Here is a 19828-nt window from a genome sequence, read left to right as displayed (position 1 = left end):
TAAGTACGTTATTATGGGCGTAGGTAATGCAGCCCAAATTCAATGTCACAAAGAATTTTTGCAGCCCGTCAAATTGCTTTCAAATTTAAGTTAAGGAAGTTACTATCAAACTTAGCGTCATACCACTATAGGAACGGATAACATGTTAAGATTATTTTTATGCGTTTCATACGTGTACCTACGGTGCACTCTTATCAGTTCCTCTATTGTATTTTACTACAAGTCAAGTTAAGGATATAGAAACATTTATTTAATATTTTAATACGTTGAGGCAAATGCAATGGGGAAACGATAATAACGTTTTATAACGAATAGTTTGTATTATTAATAATATTTAATACCTACCTCAGAGGTTATGATTAGCGAATATACATTTACAAATATGAATAAAATGTCAAAATCCATTATATTAATGTATGTATTTTATACTTATAATAATAGTACAGTAGACTAAAGTTTAAAGTCAAATAATTTTATAATCTAACTTTTTGTTATTCGTATGCTGACATACGGGCATTTAAAGATGACACTTTCCATCAATACAAAATAAATAAAATTGACCTTTTAAATCATCGTTTGCGATTATCTTAACTCTCATATTCACACAAAGCTGATAGCATATTAATTGCTATCATTTAAGCAATAGTTGCTGAAGCTACCACCTTGTCGCTTAAGCTTCTGAACAGTTGCTTAAGCCGCTGTTGCTCGGATGACGAATGACCGACGAACGCAAAATTTTATTCGAAAAAATTGTCACCGTCAATTGTTAATGCATCGATGTGAACTACTAAATACTCGCGCATAGATTGACAGGCGTTTTGGCAGACGCCACCATAACTTGAAAACGATAACCAGTTGCTTGCGATAGACAATGGGCCAAGCCTAAACTTACAGATGTACACAGCGCATTTGAACGAAGCAAAACGAATATACTAAAACAAATTGTACCGTAATAATTTCAAATGTGCGCTTTTAATGTCCTCCAAAATAACAGTTTCGCAAATCTCATTTACGTAAGCCAGAAACCACTTCGTAGGGAGATGGAATTTTTATTCGCTCTATAATTTAAACCTTTTCGCATTACATAGAACTTACTATCTACTTTTAGATTAGGAAAGTACTTAAATAATTGGTCAAATGCGAGTCAAACTCGCACACAGGTGGTTCTGTACCACCAAAGTTTATTTTATTTGTGGTATTTATTATTATAAGCTCCAGCTCAGTCCTCAGGGGTAAGGTTGCATCTGTAGTCGATCTTAGGTAGGAATCTAATCTTATCTGGGATTGATAACAGATGTCCATGAACAGCAGCAGCTACTGATTATCAAATGGACTGCATGCTCTTTTGCTATTCCTACATTATAGGTTCTTATTTTTACCAACTGGCGTAAAAATGACTTCTCGTTAAAAAAATATAGGCGATTTTCTTTAATATTTTGAGGTTCGAGGGGTTTTTTGGTGGAAAATTCCAGAACACTCTGATTCACCACATCACAGCAACACGAATACAGATAACCTACTTTTACTTCTAAAATGCCTAGAGTAGCTCGTATAAAGCAAAGCCAAAGTATTCGCTAGTAAAGCTAAAGATGTTTATTGAAATAACATTTGAACGTGGAATGATAATATTATATGAAGTATACATAAAGGAGTAGGTTGGTAGGTTCGCTACTTTGAAATACGAATTATCTGTGTAATATAATCAAAGTGTATCTGTTTACATTGCGTTGCTGCCGTAAACCTTCCTACCACTTAAAGCTATATTCGTAAATGTATTCCTGTTAATGCGTTTTACAGCAAGCCTGTTTTTCGGGTATTAAGCTCCTATAACCTTCTCTTTATCTTGATCTTAAAAATTATTAATTCATGCTCGCACATTTCGCTTCGAAGCATGTACAACTTTTCTTTTACTTAAAAATATAAATTTATTAATTTTTGTCCGAAGCCTATTCAAAGAGTTCTTCACCTCATCATCATCTCATTGTGTTTTTATACACCTAGAAAACTCATTACTACTTTGGAATGAATAGGTTTTAATTGTAGCACTCAGGAATATGCAGGTATATTTTTTATAATATAGGAGTAGCAGACGAGCGTGCAGTCCACCTGATGGTAGTGACTACTGCCGCCCATGGACATCTGTATTCAACCCCAGATAGGATTAGGTATTCCTAACTGAGGTGAGCCACTGATGCGCCGCTACCCCTGAGGACTAAGCTGGAGCGCCTCGGAAAAGTGTGTCTCCCTTACTACACCCTTCAAAACGGAAGACAGTAGCACTTAACATTGCTATTATTAGGCAGAAATAGGTGTGGCGGTGGTGCCGCCGGAGTCGAACCACAAAGGGTTCTACCACCTTTTTACCAAAGAAACTTATTTACCAAACAGTAAAAGTTTTACCTTTAAGAACGTAAGGTAACAAGGGTAAATAATGACAATTCTACTGAGCAGCTTAGAAATAAGCTGATAATCAAAAAAAAATGTAAGTATCGTCGAATTTAAATTAACAAGTATATCTATGATAAAAAATGCGACCAAAAACTTAACTTTGCTTTTTACATTAAAATACCCCTTATTTGTTCAGCAAACAAAATACATGCAGAAAATATATCCGATATCAGTATTAATAATAAAACGGCAGTGAAACGTTGAAATTTACTCAAATCGTCACAAAAGGTCAAATAACATTTAACAAAAAAGGAATCACAAATACATTTCATTTGTAAACCAAACTAAATATATATTAGATAAATATGAAAGAAAAGACTTTTTTACCCCTCTATCGGAGTACTGAAGTAAACAATGTATGTTATAGTGTTAAGTTGGCAAATTTTAATAGCATCTGCTAACCAGATAATGCACATTCGTATGGATTCACCTTGCACACACAAACGTGACGGAATATTATTATCGCTAACATCATATACGATTATATTATATAAAAATACGTGTGTTGTAAAGTGATCCTCGTAAGGAACAAAGTTTCTCAATCTTTGTTAAAAAATTACAATAATGAGATGATATAACTCACACATGTAAACTGTAGAGAACAACTTGACGACCCGCGTGGCGGAGCAGTCACCATACCGGTCTGACGCGCAAAGGGTCCCGGGTTCGATTCCCGGGCAGACAGATATCTAAATGATGAATTTAGCTTTCTGTTTCTGGTTCTGGGTGTTTGTGTATTTGTCTATGTGTGTGTCCATGGCACCCACGGCACAGAAAATCCTAGTGTGGGGCTGTGAGTGTAGAAAGCGTTAAAAGCGTTTAATTATAAAGAAATTACCCCGAATTAATTATTGAGGTTATTCAGCATGCTGTGTGTTCGAATCCCCATATTTGAACGCGCATACACATTCGTATATAAACAGACAGAGATGCATATAAAGTCAAATACGTACTATAAGGGACATAACGCTTTGTCCTTACGTGACGATGTCTACCATGTCTACTTCAAGAAGAGTGCAAAAAGAGACACCTTCAAAGCCGGCGATGCATTGGCGACTCTGGCAACTCTTATCCAAAGCCGCGTTAAGGAAGTTCATTCCAAGAATTTATACATACAAGTTTTTAAATCTGTAGGTTTTACAAATGCTAATAATTTGAATTTTGAATTTTGAATGCTAATAATTATACGATAAGGAACATAATTAACTATGACGTAAAGTTCAACCACAATTCATCCATTTAGCATCGCTTATCTTGCAATCACAGTGATGTAATCGCGATCGATTCTGATGCGATAAATCGGGCGCTGACTGAAGCATCCATTATCTTATTAAATCAACGGGTTTCACTAGAGTACACTACAAGTGTCTTCAATTCGATTAATTTCTATAAGCTACCACTTTTAGGATAGTTAAGACTATACTTCATTACCCTTTGTTGGTAGACATTTAGACTCGCTAGTTGATTTCTCAGATGTATATTTTGACCGTTAAATAAAGTTCTTGGTTCTACGATTATACGTAATCAAAGTCATAAGCGCCTTTAATCGAACCTTCGAATGTAACCTAAATTCATTATGTTTATAAAAATATTAAATAATGAAACGAAAATGATTAAATACAGCTTTAACTTGTAGTTTTACTGACTATTTAGACGTTCCGGGTATGGTCTTATCAGCCAAAAACCTTCTGAAAACAATTTTGAAAAATAACATTTAACTATTTTTACATAGTCTGGATTTTTTATAATAACTCTAGTCATTTTGTCTGTCCTAAGCAACTTGTAGGAAGCAGCCCTACTACAATATAAATCAACGCGCAAAACAAAAGAGTGACAAAAAGTTAAAATCTGAATTAAATGATAGCCAAGTGAGGTTAGGCCGGCCCATTGTACCTATAATTTATATTTCCACTTCAGAGTAACGTTGATTAATATCCAAACATAAACATTTCACTCGTGACGCTGACAAATCGTCAGTTAAAATTATGCCCTAATTCTGCAATGTAGACTCTTCGATATATCAAAAATATTATGAAGCGAAAGTTTAAGTGAAGTAGATACAGCAGCAAAAGCCGTGATTAAGATGTGATTTAAAGTTGGCCTCTCGGGTGGTCCGAGGCTCAAATCCCAGACCTCTGATTTTTCTGATTCTGATTTAGTTATGTGCGCATTAGATATGAATTATCAGTTGCTTTTGCGATGAAGTAAAATTGTCAAGAAACATATACACCTGAAAGTCAATAAAGTTCTCAAAGATGTGTGAAGTCTACCAATTTGCGGCGGCATATGGCCTTCTCTTACTCTGAGAGGAGGCCCGTACCCAGCTGTGGGAGTTTAATGGTACTTATGTGTGTGTGAAACGTGTCATTGTCTTTAATGGGTACTTACAATGGTACTTAGGAGTAATAAAAAATATGATTTGCTTTATGATTTATATCTTCGTATAGGTACTAGATCCTAGGCACGATGTCATGCAGATCAAATCACTGCCTACTACTCGTATAAACGTCGTGTCTATTGTAATATTTTATCTATTTAATATTTATGTCTAAAAGTCTATAGTCTAGACTGAGTCTAGTGATTTTGAACTAGTGGTCCGTGACGACAGTAGAAGTGGTCCGCGAAGTTAAATGAACGAATTAGGAGAACCTTCCTTGTCATCGATTTCTTTCAGAGGCACATTTACATATTTATAGTATTGCGAATGTCGGTAAAGGAAGAGAACCTTTTTGGTGATTTCTTGATGGTCCATGGGTCTAAAATGAGTTAAAGTTAAACAGTCCATTGTGATGAAAATGAAAGTGAACTATATAGCTTACTCGTTGATAGGTGTTATTATAATATCAAGGAATTCCTGAATGATAATACATTTATTTTATGACATGAAATAATTAAATAATCAAATTAATCGTTTAAATTATTGGTATTGACTATATAGTTGAACTTACAATTATTAATAATGTTTAATTTGATGGCATTTCTTAAATTATGTAATTTTAATTTTGACGATTCCTGTATGACATATATTTGACTTTCCCATGTAATAATGAACAAGATATATGAATTGTGCACGCCCAATGTGGTAGAACATGAGATACTTGTTATAAATTAAATATCCTTGTAAAATTAGTTTGTCAATTCAGCGAGGTAATGCTGCTAGTATCTTGGGTACACTTCCACGGGGCAGCGATTTGGCTCATTTATTTTATTTATAAATTTTAGTGTTAATTGTATTAGTTTTATTTTATTTTAAATAGTGTTAAATTGTTTATTGTTTAAATTCAATAAATGTACCTATGTAAAATACTATGTTTTTGTAAATAAATGATTTGAGGAAAAGGTTATGAAACCCCTGGGCTAGAGCATTGATATACATATTTTCAGTCACTAAGACTGCCTATCTGAGATTCAAATACTAGACAAGTACTGGCTTTAACAGTTTAAGCATTTAAAGCAATAAATATGCTATCAGTCGGACAACTAAAAGTAATGATGGAATTTGTTCTATAATTATTAAGAACACCTTTGACATAATATACGAAAGAAACATAACAGAGTTACGATATATGAGTTCATGAAGTACTCAATTTCCTATTACGATATTGATACACTGTTTCGAACTTAGTACATATAATGTGTATTAGTTCACCCTAATAAGTTCCTAACAAGATCAAACTTAGTCTCCATACGAGGTAGTTATAATGAAGATACATATGAAATACAAACATAAAAATCCTTAATGTTTCTTTAAATTTGCTACTCCACTATTTTCTTTGTCTATATCAATATTTATTATAAGCTTAATGGAACGTTAGGCAATTATTTTGGCTAATAAAACAGTTATCTAAATTGAATTGTTTGTAGAATATCTGGTGGTTGAATATAAATCAGTTTTAACATTCAAAAGCGAAGCCGGTGCATAAATGTAAAATAAACTTTCGGTTTACCGCAAACTCCGACGTCCTGTTATTGGAAAGCCTCGTATTTCCAACTAATTTAACCCATAATCAATTTAAGTATTTTTTCTAAGATTGAAGTTGCTAACGAGGATGCAATATACCTGATGGTAAGTGAGGAACACCGTCCGACCACCACCGACAGCTGTAACCAATGCAATATAGAACAGATTCTACCCGAAGTCTTTCACAGATGCGCGGTCACTCTTAAGGACGAAGAAAGTCGCCTCATATAAAAGTCAGCCGACACCCACATTCTTCCACCAAAACGTAGAATTGACTTACGCCTGAAATAGCTGTAATCGTGATATCCGTCAATACGTGTAATCAGTGATAAGTAGGTACGTCAAAATAATGAAAAATTAAACACCACTTACGTATGATCAACTTTGATATCTTGCAGCAGCTTCACTTACCTGAAACAAATAAATATTTTGTTAAACTTAGTCATGATACATTTTATGAATAGAAATAATAAGTCATTATGATCTATAAGTTAATAATTAGTTATGTCTAAGTTCAACTAATTTTGTTTAACGGAAGTCAAAGCCATCAAACAAATAACTGAAGTACAATCGGTACTACTACTGAAAAAATATATTTGTGTCAATGAAAAACGGTTTACAATCACTACAAATAAACCAGAACACTGATTTTGAAATAAGTATAATTACGTTTAAATAATATAAAAAAAATTTTTTTCAAGCTCAACCCGTAGGTATGTTAGGTATAACAATAAGTCAGCTTAACTTTCATGTAATAGACACATATATAGCACAACAGCACAACAATAAAAATTACGATACAAATACCGAAATCCCTAAAGAGTCATTCCACTTGATGGCAAATATAATATAAAAATGAGTATTGTAATTGTAAAGCATTGGTGAGTTTGCCGTCGTGTTCGGTTCGGCCGCCGTTCGTATCGACCGCGGTGACGCAACCCGGGAGCGGCGGACCCTTGCACAAAAACTTTCGGAACCTTTATATTATCAATCCAACTAACATTTGAAACATATTAAATAAGTTAAAGACTTTTTGACGACGATCTGATAGTACTTTTTTATGCGGCTCGGCTAGCATTTGAACTTAGAGAAGAGTAATCTAGAATCATTATTGGAATATTTCTGTACTTTTCATCTTTTGTTCACCTGGTGTATCTTACAACAATAAGTCAGCATAACTTTAATTTAATAGACACATGTCCAGCACAACAAAAAATAACGAGACAAATACAAAAATCCCAGGAGGAATTCCATTTGATGGCAAATGTATTACAATATTGAGTATTGTACGAGTAAGTGTAAAGCATTGGTGAGTTTGCCGTCGTGTTCGGTTCTATCGCCGTCCGTATCGACCGCGGTGACGCAACCCGGGAGCGGCGGACCCTTGCACAAAAACTTTCGGAACCTTTAAATTGTCATTCGAACTAACATTTGAAACATATTAAATAAGTTAAAGACTTTTTGACGACGATCTGATAGTACTTCTTTATGCAGCTCGGCTAGCATTTGCACTTAGTGAAGAGTAATCTAGAATAATTATTGGAATATTTCTGTACTTTTCATCTTTTGCTCACCTCGTGTATCTTACAACAATAAGTCAGCATAACTTTAATTTAATAGACACATGTCCAGCACAACAAAAAATAACGAGACAAATACCAAAATCCCAGGAGGAATTCCATTTGATGGCAAATGTAATACAATATTGAGTATTGTACGAGTAAGTGTAAAGCATTGGTGAGTTTGCCGTCGTGTTCGGTTCTATCGCCGTCCGTATCGACCGCGGTGACGCAACCCGGGAGCGGCGGACCCTTGCACAAAAACTTTCGGAACCTTTAATTTGTCATTCGAACTAACATTTGAAACATATTAAATAAGTTAAAGACTTTTTGACGACAATCTGATAGAAGTTATTTATTTTCGGCTCGGCTAGCATTTGCACTTAGAGAAGAGTAATCTAGAATCATTATTGGGATATTTATGTAGTTTTCATCTTTTGCTCACCTCGTATATCTTACAACAATAAGTCAGCTTAACTTTAATGTAATAGACACATGTCCAGCACAACAAAAAATAACGAGGTAAATACCAAAATCCCAGGAGGAATTCCATTTGGTGGCAAATGTAATACAAAATCGAGTATTGTAATTGTAAATCATTGTTGAGTTTGCCGTCGTGTTCGGTTCGGCCGCCGTCCGTATCGACCGCGGTGACGCAACCCGGGAGCGGCGGACCCTTGCACAAAAACTTACGGAACGTTTAAATTGTCATTCGAACTAACATTTGAAATATATTAAAATACTTTTTGACGTCGATCCGACAGAAGTTCAGCATGCTGCTAGCATTTGAACTTAGAGAAAAGATTAATCTTCTAGTAATTTATAATCATTATTGGAAATTTTCAATACGTTTCCAATTTCTTCACATGTGCACTCACAAACTCATCGTTTTCATTAACCCATTATCTTCCTTCTGGGAACAAGTCTCCTCTCGTAATGAGATGGGTTAGTTTCGTAGGCCACCGTGTTGGTAGAAGTGTGAATGGGTGGACTTCACACACCTTTAATAACTTAGAAAAATCAAACGTACCTACAATTCAAACCTTGGATATCCTGAAGCCGAAACTGAGAAGCCGAGTTTTAAATACTAGGTTATCACTGCGCGGACCCACATTATCATTAAATTTCGGTGCTATGGGCACACACTTAGACATTTATACGAGTACCTACTAATGCTTAGACCTAAATTCATCATTTATCTATTTTTTTATACTGGAAAAGTGAATCCGTAATTGAAATACTTGGCAAATGGAAATATTTCCCCTTGCCACGCAGGTAACATTTAAACAAAATAAGGAAATAATACACAAACGATAGTGTGCTTTAGCAACACGAGCGACAATTCATGTCTACCATAGCGTGTCGCTAATGACAGTACTTGGTCATCGTTCGCTAACCATATACAGTACTCGTAGATGACGGCCAGTAACGGTCGTTGACATAAGCTGACGCTCGTCTGCTACCCCCTAAGTGTTCGAAATTAACTTTCATTACGAGTCATATTTTACGTGCCATAAACAAAATATACCTTTTCATAATGTTAGCAAGATGCTAATATAGTGATATTTAGGATCGTTAATATAATGTCAATGCCATAACCTCTGGCATTCAGTGGCATCATTTTCCTAATTTGTACATATTTTATAGTCACCTCCGTCATACGAACGATTTCCATAAGCCATTTTCGTCTGTGAAGGCAAAAATAAATCGTAAAGCCGCCATTATATCAAACGACATCCTCAAAACGTAACTGGCGGTGGATTTCCTGGCCTTGATTTATATGTCGCACAATATTTTGTATCGGTTGATATCATATATTTTTATGATACTCGTGTAGAAACGATATAATAAACGTCGTAACTATTACTGTGTTTTGGAGGCAGTGTTTGCGCTGTTGTTTTGAATTAAAGAGTGGCGGTGGTGTTTGTAACTTTTTTTAAGAAGGTTGCTGGTTTTTGTTATATTGTAGCATAGATTAGTAAAGATTACTCCTAACAAGAAAATGTACCCAGTTTTGAGAATGGAAATAGTTGCGTAGAAAAGTTTTGCCACGTCTCCGTGCTAAAATGTCCCTAAAATATTTAAAATAATTATTTATTTATTATGTAAATTACGCAGTATTAGTTATTTATTCGTAGATATTCTCTTAATTTTTTTTCATTTCTCAAGAGTTAAAAAAAAACTTACTAATAAGCCGTTTGTGGCTTCATTCAATTTCAAGGCGGCGAAGTGTCTTTACTAATCTATGTATTGTAGTAGTAGCAGCACATGTACTGATCTGAAAGTATGTGGCCACTGACGTCTATGGTTAATGGCTATCTCTAAACAAACTCAAGTATATTTAAAGTCCTATCTGAAGACGGTCACAAATGTGTTGCTTACAACTGAGGTCACGGTATAAACACCTCATATAAGTACCTTCCCTTACCATCCTTCATATTAGAACACAGCAGCGCTTAACATTGCTATTAACAGCCATGTCTTTCTACTATACCTGTTGGAGAAAAAGGTGTAGCGGGGGTACCTCCAGATTACAAAGAATTATATGACCTTAAAATATCGAAAGCTTGCACTGATTGCCCGATTGATAAGTCCCTTCGGGTACCACGACTCCAAATGTGAAATATATATCGAGCTTTTGCCCGCGGCTTCGCTCGCGTTACGAAGTAATATTTTCATCCCCTATTTTATCCCCTTGGGGGTAGAATTGATCAAAATCCTTTCTTAGCGGATGCCTACGTCATAACATCTACCTGCATGCCAAATTTCAGCCCGATCCGCCCAGTGGTTTGGACTGTGCGTTGATAGATCACTATGTCCGTCAGTCACCTTTGAGTTATATATATTTAGATTTACCAACTACAACAAATTCTAAATGTCACCAGAAATTTTAGCGACATCACAAAGATATCATTCATTTACGCTAAACAAAATTAACATTTATTTAACCACATCTGTTCTAAGCCAAAGCTTTATTTGAACAAAATTTAAATTATATGTACTCAGCATAAATTACCCTAAAGCGAAATGGGTTAGGGCAATTATTCGAATTTTCTCGGAAGCTATGACAACTAATTACCTGAAACAAGATTTGTTGAGGTTGGATAACAGTGGTTTAATATGAGTATGAACATTTTTCTCTACCAAAAACTTGGAGGAAAATAATACTTTGTAAATTACTTCCGTAGACTCCACGCAGAAGATTAAAGATATATTTTATAAACGTTAATGACTTTGGTTATGAAGCTTGTAATGTAATTGCTTGTTATTAGTGGATAATAATTAAGAAAATGGGCCATCTATACTTTCAATGTAACGTATGAAATGATGGTTTGTGGTAGAATTTAAGTTAAATTTGATATTCTTTCGGTTAATGCTATATATAAAAAGCTTAAACGTATATTTAAATAACTTGTTCAAGTTCAATCGTAAATAATCAAATATTTATCAATCGTTCTAAATTTAAATTAAATAGTTTTATTATGATGATCACATTACATTAATAATTACGTTCGTTTTATAAAATAGTCAATATTTTTTTCTGTTACGCAAAAAAAATGGTCACAGATTATCAAAAAAAAATTGAAATTACTGGACATAACTGCCAGTGTTAGACCAGGGAAGGTATTAAAACGAGGTTTTAGTATGGTATCAAACTTCGTCACAGGCTCTATGTCATCAATTCATAAATATAATATCAAGTAATAAAGCCCGCTTTTAAAGTTATAATCGGTTTTAATCCCTCACGCAAAAAGTAAAACTGGTATATTATCCACTAGTGCCTATAGGTATGTCTATTCGGGCAACATGGCTCTTGAACGGATCAGCTGATTTTGATTTCATTTTTTTTTTATTATAGGAATAGCAGAAGAGCATGCAGTCCACCTGATGGTAAGTGGCTACTGCCGCCCATGGACATCTGTAATCAACCCCAGATAGGATTAGATATTCCTACCTGAGGTCGGCCACAAATGCGCCGCTACCCCTGAGTACTAAGCTGGAACGCCTCGGAAAAGTATTTCTCTCTTACCACACCCTTTAAAACGGAACACAGAACGCCTAACACTGCTGTTATTAGGCAGAAATAGGTGTGGCGGTGGTGCCGCCGGAGTCGAAACACAAAGGGTTCTACCACCTGAAATTAAATTTCGTTGCTTTTGTTTGAAAAGTGTCTTGATCGAAAGTATTTTAGCTATTATGAACCTAAATCTGTTCTGCTATTTGAAAAACATGAGCACTTTCTTAGTAGGAATGAGTGTTATTTTAAGTTTTTTTTATAGATTGTTACAATTAGTTCGGAAAACTACTGATCAATTTGCGTGAGTTAGTCGAAAATAGTCTGTGAAAACCTCAAACCCGACTGCTTAAAAATATAGCCTATGTCACTACGATAATCCTTCTACAAGATGTCATACTTTTTCAAGCCGTTTGAGCTATAGCGCGAGTCAATAAATACGCTCGAAAAACCTTCGGGATCTTTTTAACATCTCTCAGATATGCAGGTTTCCTTTATCGTTAAAGCAAGTGATATTTTTAATACGCACATAGCTTTGACAAATCAGAGGTGCGTGCCCGTGATTCGAACCTAGAACCCTCGCGGTTTTACCCGCGTTAGAAAGAAACAGGGGCACAGATAGTTCTTAAATATAAATAGCCTAAGTTGCTCCTCATTACGTCAGCTACCAGCCAATAAAGGTCCCGTCAGTATCGGTCCAGCCATTTCACAGATTAGCAAACGGACACAAACAGACAGACAGACAGATACACAAAAATTGTAAAAAATGTTATTTTGGTGTATGTGCCGTATGTATATTCATATGAATATAGTAAAAAACCGGTTATTTCAATATTAAAAACAGACACTCCAATTTTATTTGTATTTGTATTATATTGCTATATTTTCGATTATCTATAAGCCCTAGAAAATGAATATATTAAGTAAGTTGAAGTCGTGGCCGCGGAAAGGAGTGGTTGCGTGCGGTTGTTCACTTTAATTGCTTTGGCGCTCTTCCAAGTCCCCTGTCACTATCCTTCACTAGAAGAACCTTTACAATGATTAAATTAAACTACGTTCCTGTAGAGCCTTTAAATAATTATGCATTACTACAATGAAAATGTAAGTAAACAATAACACGAGCAATAGTTGAAATTGTAAATGTATGTATGATTCTAACTCACATATATTGTAACCACGTGTCGGAAGAGTTTAACCAATATTTTACTGTCCTACAGATGTCTCCTTGTCACGGAAACGTAACAAAATCATTCCAAGTGTGCCAAAATGCAATGATTTATATTTCTTCGCATTTGATACATAGTCTACACGAGTCCAAGCTCACACGTGGGCAAATTGCTCCAGTGTTAATAATAAACTCTTCCTACACTCACAGCACTACACTAGGATTCCTTGTATCGTACGTACTATGGCCAAAGACGAATACACAAACATTCAGACCCAAAACAAATATCTAAACTCATCATTCAGATATCTATCTGGCCTGGGATCGAACCCGGAACCCTTTGCGCGTCAAACCGATATGGTGACTGCTCCACGCGAGTCGTCCATTGCTCCAGGGCTGATGGATATGTGAATTAATTTGCAGCTACAGTTAAGTGACCACTTACTTAATGAACAACCTTGACCCGCTGTTTAATTTGCCCACTAAACTGCGGAAACGTTTGTAAAAACATAGTGGATATAATATACCTATTATATTATGATCTAACTTGGAAAAGTAACTAGTAGAAACAAAAAAGATGATAAGACCAGTATGGTTCGTATGGAGATACTACCGCCACACGTATTTCTCTCGTCAATTTCGGTATAAGGCGATTATCGAGCGAGCGAGCGATGGCCATTTTCCTTGTTTTAGGCCAGGAGTTTTGGGCCATAATCCTCCAAGTGCAGTTTGGTAAAGTATACCTTAAGGATTTTTTCAAAGTATTTCAGGAGTGTAGTATTCCTCACGATGATTTCCTTCACTGTTCAAGCAATTTATAATGTCTGCTACGTACAAACTTCGAAAAATCCGAGGTGCAGCGCGTCTAGAACTGAGAAGCTGAATTTCAAGCGTAAGCTATTACCGTTCCAAAACTATGAACATTTAAATACGAGGCTGCTTCAAAACTCGGTGAACGTACCTACATTATTCACTTTGCCAGTCGCGCGTCAAAATCACTCCTAAATGTTTAAAGAGCGATGTGGAACTTTCAAAATCCATTTGGAGTAGGTCGAGCTTTCCCTACAAAAGCTCAATTCAACAGAAAGTTAACTGCATATCGTTTCATAATTAACCAGTTTATAAAGTTCCAGTTTAATTTAATGTATAACAAAGAAACGTGTGTGTAATTATATACATACGCACGTAAGTGAAACTTTAGCGCAATTAATATAGTATTTTATACAAACAATTTTTATCTGAGCAAACATCCAATATACGAAATAAATTTCCGACCAAAATAAGTTGTGATTTTCAAGAATGTTCAGAAAACCGAATGCAATCCTTGTTAAATAACTCTCTTGTAAAGCTTTCAACACAGTCATATACAGTACCTACCTACATTTCTCCATACAAACTACTCAGATTTTTACAGACAAAACAAATTTACAATAATATAATTTAACTATTGATACATGAGTGACATAAAATGTACTCCTTAATGTAATGTAATTCTTAAATCATTATTTACATAAAGTATATGTAATATTCTGTATCAACTTATCAATAGCTTTATGTTAACTTTAGTTGAAAGCCGTTCCATAGTTATGCGATAAGCGTAATCTGTATTTTAATCTGATTTATGTAACATATGTTGTTCCTGATTATTTTCACTGCAATACAATTTCCTTGTTTACATTGTTCAATACTCTAAAAGATAAGAAAATAAATATTGCGTTCGATTTGAGGTTTGCTCTTATCTGGTGATTATTGAATGGGTTTATCGGTTCGCTAAGGTTATTGAAGTACTTATTATTATCTGTCATACACCTATGTAGTTCGTATCTTTACAAAAGATACTTCATTTATACCTTAGCTTAACAAGCTTTATAGCTTTACAATAAGTAACATAAATATTATTATAACTGACAAAGTTCGATGAATTCTAAAACAACTGTGTAGTGATTATCTAAAATCTATACGTACAAATGTTATTAAACAAAGACCCCCGTCGTGTCTTTCTGAATGTAGAGAACTTCGAAACTACCAAACTGTTTTTTGACATTCCCTGATATTAGAGATAGAGATAGACAGAGAGATTCAAAAGCAAGGTTCAGGTATAAAATTTATTAAGTTTTTAAGAAACATTTAGTGTTTTAAAATACTACGTGACTCATTATCAAAGTTACCCGTTCACAGAATAACTGTTAATTTACAAATAAAGTATATGGTCAATTTACTTTTCGTATATGTACTAATATCGTAAAAGGGTAAACCGTTTACATGGCAAAGCTAATCTTCAAAAGTACTAAACCTAAAGTAGAGCCTAATTTAATTATCATTTCCACAGTCGTAAAATGTTAATGCTTCAAAGAATTTAATACTAAAGTGTTCTCAAATGAATTTTGTTTGTATTCAATTAAGTATTCTCTATCTATCTATTTATTAATTTACTTTTCATGCATTCAATTTAGTAAATATAATTAATGTGTTTATTAGGTAGTAAGTCAATAGTTTTTTCTGATTAATGTACTCAAATTGCCTACACAACGTCGAAGTCATTGATGCGATCTATGTACCGGGAAAATGTATGACTAACAACCTCATTTCGATAAATCAGTTTGGAAACGAATAACTTCTAAAGTCACTACGTTTTTCCGTTAATTGCATTGCTTTTCCTGTCAGTAATAGCGGTTGAAGTGAGAAAGTTCGATAAAATTGTGCTGAAAAAGAGTTTTCCAATAAATCTCGGATGGTAGTTACGAATTAAGTCGATTTCGTTGCAAAACGCATGCAATCTAGGTAATTAAAGGAGTTGCTGATAATGTTGCTTAATTCAGCTATAATGCCACCAATAAAATCATCTTGCCGCCGATATTTCATCCTCTATGGGTCTATGTCCTCTATGGGTCTAAATATGGGTCTGTTTCAGATTGAGAAGGGCTTCAGTCTACACTAGCTAAAAGTGGATTGAAAGAAAACTTGGAAAAAAAGGTAGAAATAGTATAGACCGGATAGGCGCCACATCTATCTTACTTACATATGAACAATGAACATCTTCGTCCTGAAACAGATTAAACATCTTTGACTACAGGTCAATTGACTACAGGTAGAGCCCTTGTTCTATATGGAGTCGATGACGGATATCCATGGGCGGCAGTGACTAACTTACCATCGCACATCGGACGACTCATCGGTTCGTTAGCTACCTCAGCCTAATAACACTCAGACGTCAAATCCTCAACATATTAAGTTATTAAAATGTCAAATTATTTCTAATCCGCTTTGCTTAGAACAAACCTGCCCAAATGTACAGGACAAAATTCATATCACTGAACCATTATAGCGTAGTCTAGCATAAAGTTTTATTAAAGTTAATCTGAACAAAAACATCAAGATATAAAAAGCCCATTTGAACTAACCCGTGCTGTAGTGATATCTAATAAATTTTGGCGGGTATCGACCGCTGCTCATTTACGTAACCGCTCCACATCTCCGGACCCTAACTCTGCTTTTCCTCTATTAGCATTTTTTGAATATTTGAATATGAACCTGGTACGCTAGCAATGATTGCTCTGTACGAAAGTGCACTTGAAAGAATCTATCATTAGTAAATTGTTCAAATCGCAGTTCTTACTCGCATTTGAAGAACATAGTTTACTGTTCCAAGGATTTACTTATAGCCTATATATATATTTCTACCCAATAACAGCAGTGTTAGGCGCTGCTGTGTTCTGCTTTGAAGGGTGTGGTAAGGGAGACAGACTTTTCCGAGGCGTTCCAACTTAGTCCTCAGGGGTAGAGGCGCATCTGTGACCGACCTCAGGTAGGAATATCTAATCCTATCCGGGGTTGATTATAGATGTCCATGGGCGGCAGTAGCCACTTACTGCGTGGACTGTATGCTCGTCTACTATTCCTATGTTATAAAAAAATGCTTGTTTGTAAGCTCAATTTTATAAAACAAATACAAGATTGTAGTAGATTCCATTGTGGTTTGATTCTGAAGTTACCACCGCCATCGCTATTTTTGCCTAATAATAGCAAAGTTTTGCGTCCACCATCAGGTGGACTGTATGCTCGTCTGCTACTCCTATATTATAAAAAAGCCTATAGTAAATTTCCCGTGCACGTGTTTGAGTTCAGATCTTGTCTCATTCATAATTATCACCATGATCAATCTTTTATTCTCGTCCTAAGCATGGGTCTCCTCTCAGAATGAGAAGATTAAGGCCACAATCTACTCCCAGAAGTATGTGCTAATTTTAATTGAAGAAGTACAAGAATTATCGAAAACATCAAATAATCTCGTAAATAATGATAGCACACTTTATAACCAAACATAATCTTTTAGGTCTCATAAAATAAACTGGTGTTTCAGCCATTGGCCTATTTGAGTAGGTATATGTTGCAAGTGTTGCAACTGCTTACGTCATAGGTTGTTTTTGTTGAATTGTAGATCTTGCACTGCACTTCTGGACGATAAAAGATTTATAGCAACACTTGAGTAACAGATGTCTGCTCACAATGTTTGACTGTAGATATGTTCAATTATATGTAGGCGTACACATACAATGTGTGTTATTGAATAAATCATTACCTATTATTCAATTAATAAATTAATTAAAAAATACATCTATACTAATATTATAAATAGGAAAGCTTTGTTTGTTTGATTGTAATGAATAGGCTCAAAAACTACTGGACCGATTTTAAAAATTCTTTCACCATTCGAAAGCTACATTATCCACGAGTAACATAGGCTATAATTTATATGAAATATATTTGATAAATAGATTTTGAGGCGGTACAAAGTTTGCCTGGTCAGCTAGTATATAATACACTTATGATAATTTGACTTAGGATGTTTTTTTACATTTGTAAAAATAATTTTTAAATTTATTTTAAAAAGTTTGATCCTAAAATTATATTAATAAGTAATAATAACAAGTAGAGATGAACATCTTCAAGAAATTAACTTCTACTCATTTTACAAAAGATTTGATGAGATGTAAAATAATAAAACACGTGATTTAAATTCCATTTTCGATTAAAACTTGCTTCAATAAGTCAATGAATAAATACGTACAGAATGTCAGAATAAACAAAAATAACGAAATGAACATAAACGAGATATAAAAAGTTTATGACGTGTGATGGTTAGATAGTTATTTCGTCTGTAGTTAAGTAAGTAGTAAAACTACATATTATGTAGTTCCACGTTTGTTGCCTACGTCGTCAGAAGTAAAAAAATAGTATAGATAAGTATTAGTAACTGTAGTATATGTAACTCGGAAAATGATGTTGTTTTTTTATTCTTGATCTTACTTTTATATAAGGGTGAAGGGTGTGGTAAGGGAGACAGACTTTTCCGAGGCGTTCCTGCTTAGTCCTCAGGGGTAGCGGCGCATCTGTGGCCGACCTCAGGTAGGATATCTAATCCTATCTGGGGTTGATTACAGATGTCCATGGGCGGCAGTAGCCACTTACCATCAGGTGGACTGCATGCTCATTTCAATGTTTGCTATATCATTAAAATTGGTTATGCATGCAGAAGACAAATTTAGTGTGGTATTATTGAAAACTCTCAAGTATGAATAAAAAAACGAAATAGGCAAATATAAGTCGAGTTATTTTAATATATGGGTATTTATTGTATTATCTGTCATTTAATCTTATTCAACTAGCGTCACCTGTCTTTGCTTATTTTATCCCAACACAGTTAATCTAGGCAGAATAACATAGTAATTTATTTCGTATACTATGGATTTGCCAATATTTTCATAAACAAATAATTATATTATGTTCTAAATACATTCTCCGTTACCCTCGCGATATTAAACTGAATCTAAATTTCGCGTATACAATTGCAAGAAATAACTTGAAATTGTAATGACAACATTAAAATTCTAATCACCCATAATTTAGATATAAAAGTCCACTTTAACGACTAAGATACTGCTCTCCTGGATGACAAGTAACTTACATAAAAGTACGCTTTATATTTGTACACGGGCAATGGGCATATAAAAAAGTAACTGTAATATGAGTGTTTTTAGAAATAAAACCAAATAAGTATTCAGTGTAAAAACATACTACTGTACCATACTCTACTGAATCTTTCGAGACGTCAGTAGAAGTCTTTGTCTTCGAAAAATTAACCTAATAAAAAATAGTGCCAATAAAATTATGGTCTTTATACTTTCGATTTTATACGTAGTGTAATAAGTTAATTGTATCAGGTGTTACTTTGCGGAAATCCATGCTATTAAGTTAAGACTAAAACTACTTCGCAACAATCCGCTACAAATATGTATGATGGTATATATTTTAAACCATGCAGTACGTACCACCCTCCCTCCCTCAAAGGATGCGTTCAGATGCAAAAATTAAAAATATACACCACCAATACCACCATACATACCACCACCAACACGCGTTTCGCTCCAAAACGGAGCATCATCAGGGTAAGTTGAATCTACGACCGTCGTAGAGTCAATAGATTGTTGCGAAGTAGTTTTAATCTTAACTTAATACGTAGTGTAATTGTTAAAAAAATATATAACTTCAAAGAAAATAGTTTCTTGCTATGTAGAACTAAATTGTTAATAACTTTTTCGGACTTAATTTAAATATTTATAATTGGGTAAACAGCTGTTTAAGGTAGGTTTGTTTTCGGAATTGGTAATTCTAGGTTAATG

At 34.5% G+C, this 19828-nt stretch overlaps 1 protein-coding gene across 2 annotated transcripts in view; it reads right to left on the bottom strand.

The window, feature by feature from the left end:
* Positions 1-19828, bottom strand: part of dnc (phosphodiesterase dunce) — a 458672-nt gene that overhangs the window by 291420 nt on the left and 147424 nt on the right. The gene's annotated exons all lie outside the window — the stretch shown is intronic.

Source organism: Epargyreus clarus, unplaced genomic scaffold (genome assembly GCF_041222505.1).
Source record: "Epargyreus clarus isolate Ecla_fem2 unplaced genomic scaffold, WU_Ecla_fem_2.2 ptg000021l, whole genome shotgun sequence".
Classification (NCBI taxonomy): Eukaryota; Metazoa; Arthropoda; class Insecta; order Lepidoptera; family Hesperiidae; genus Epargyreus; species Epargyreus clarus.
This window is presented reverse-complemented; position numbering and strand designations above follow the sequence as displayed.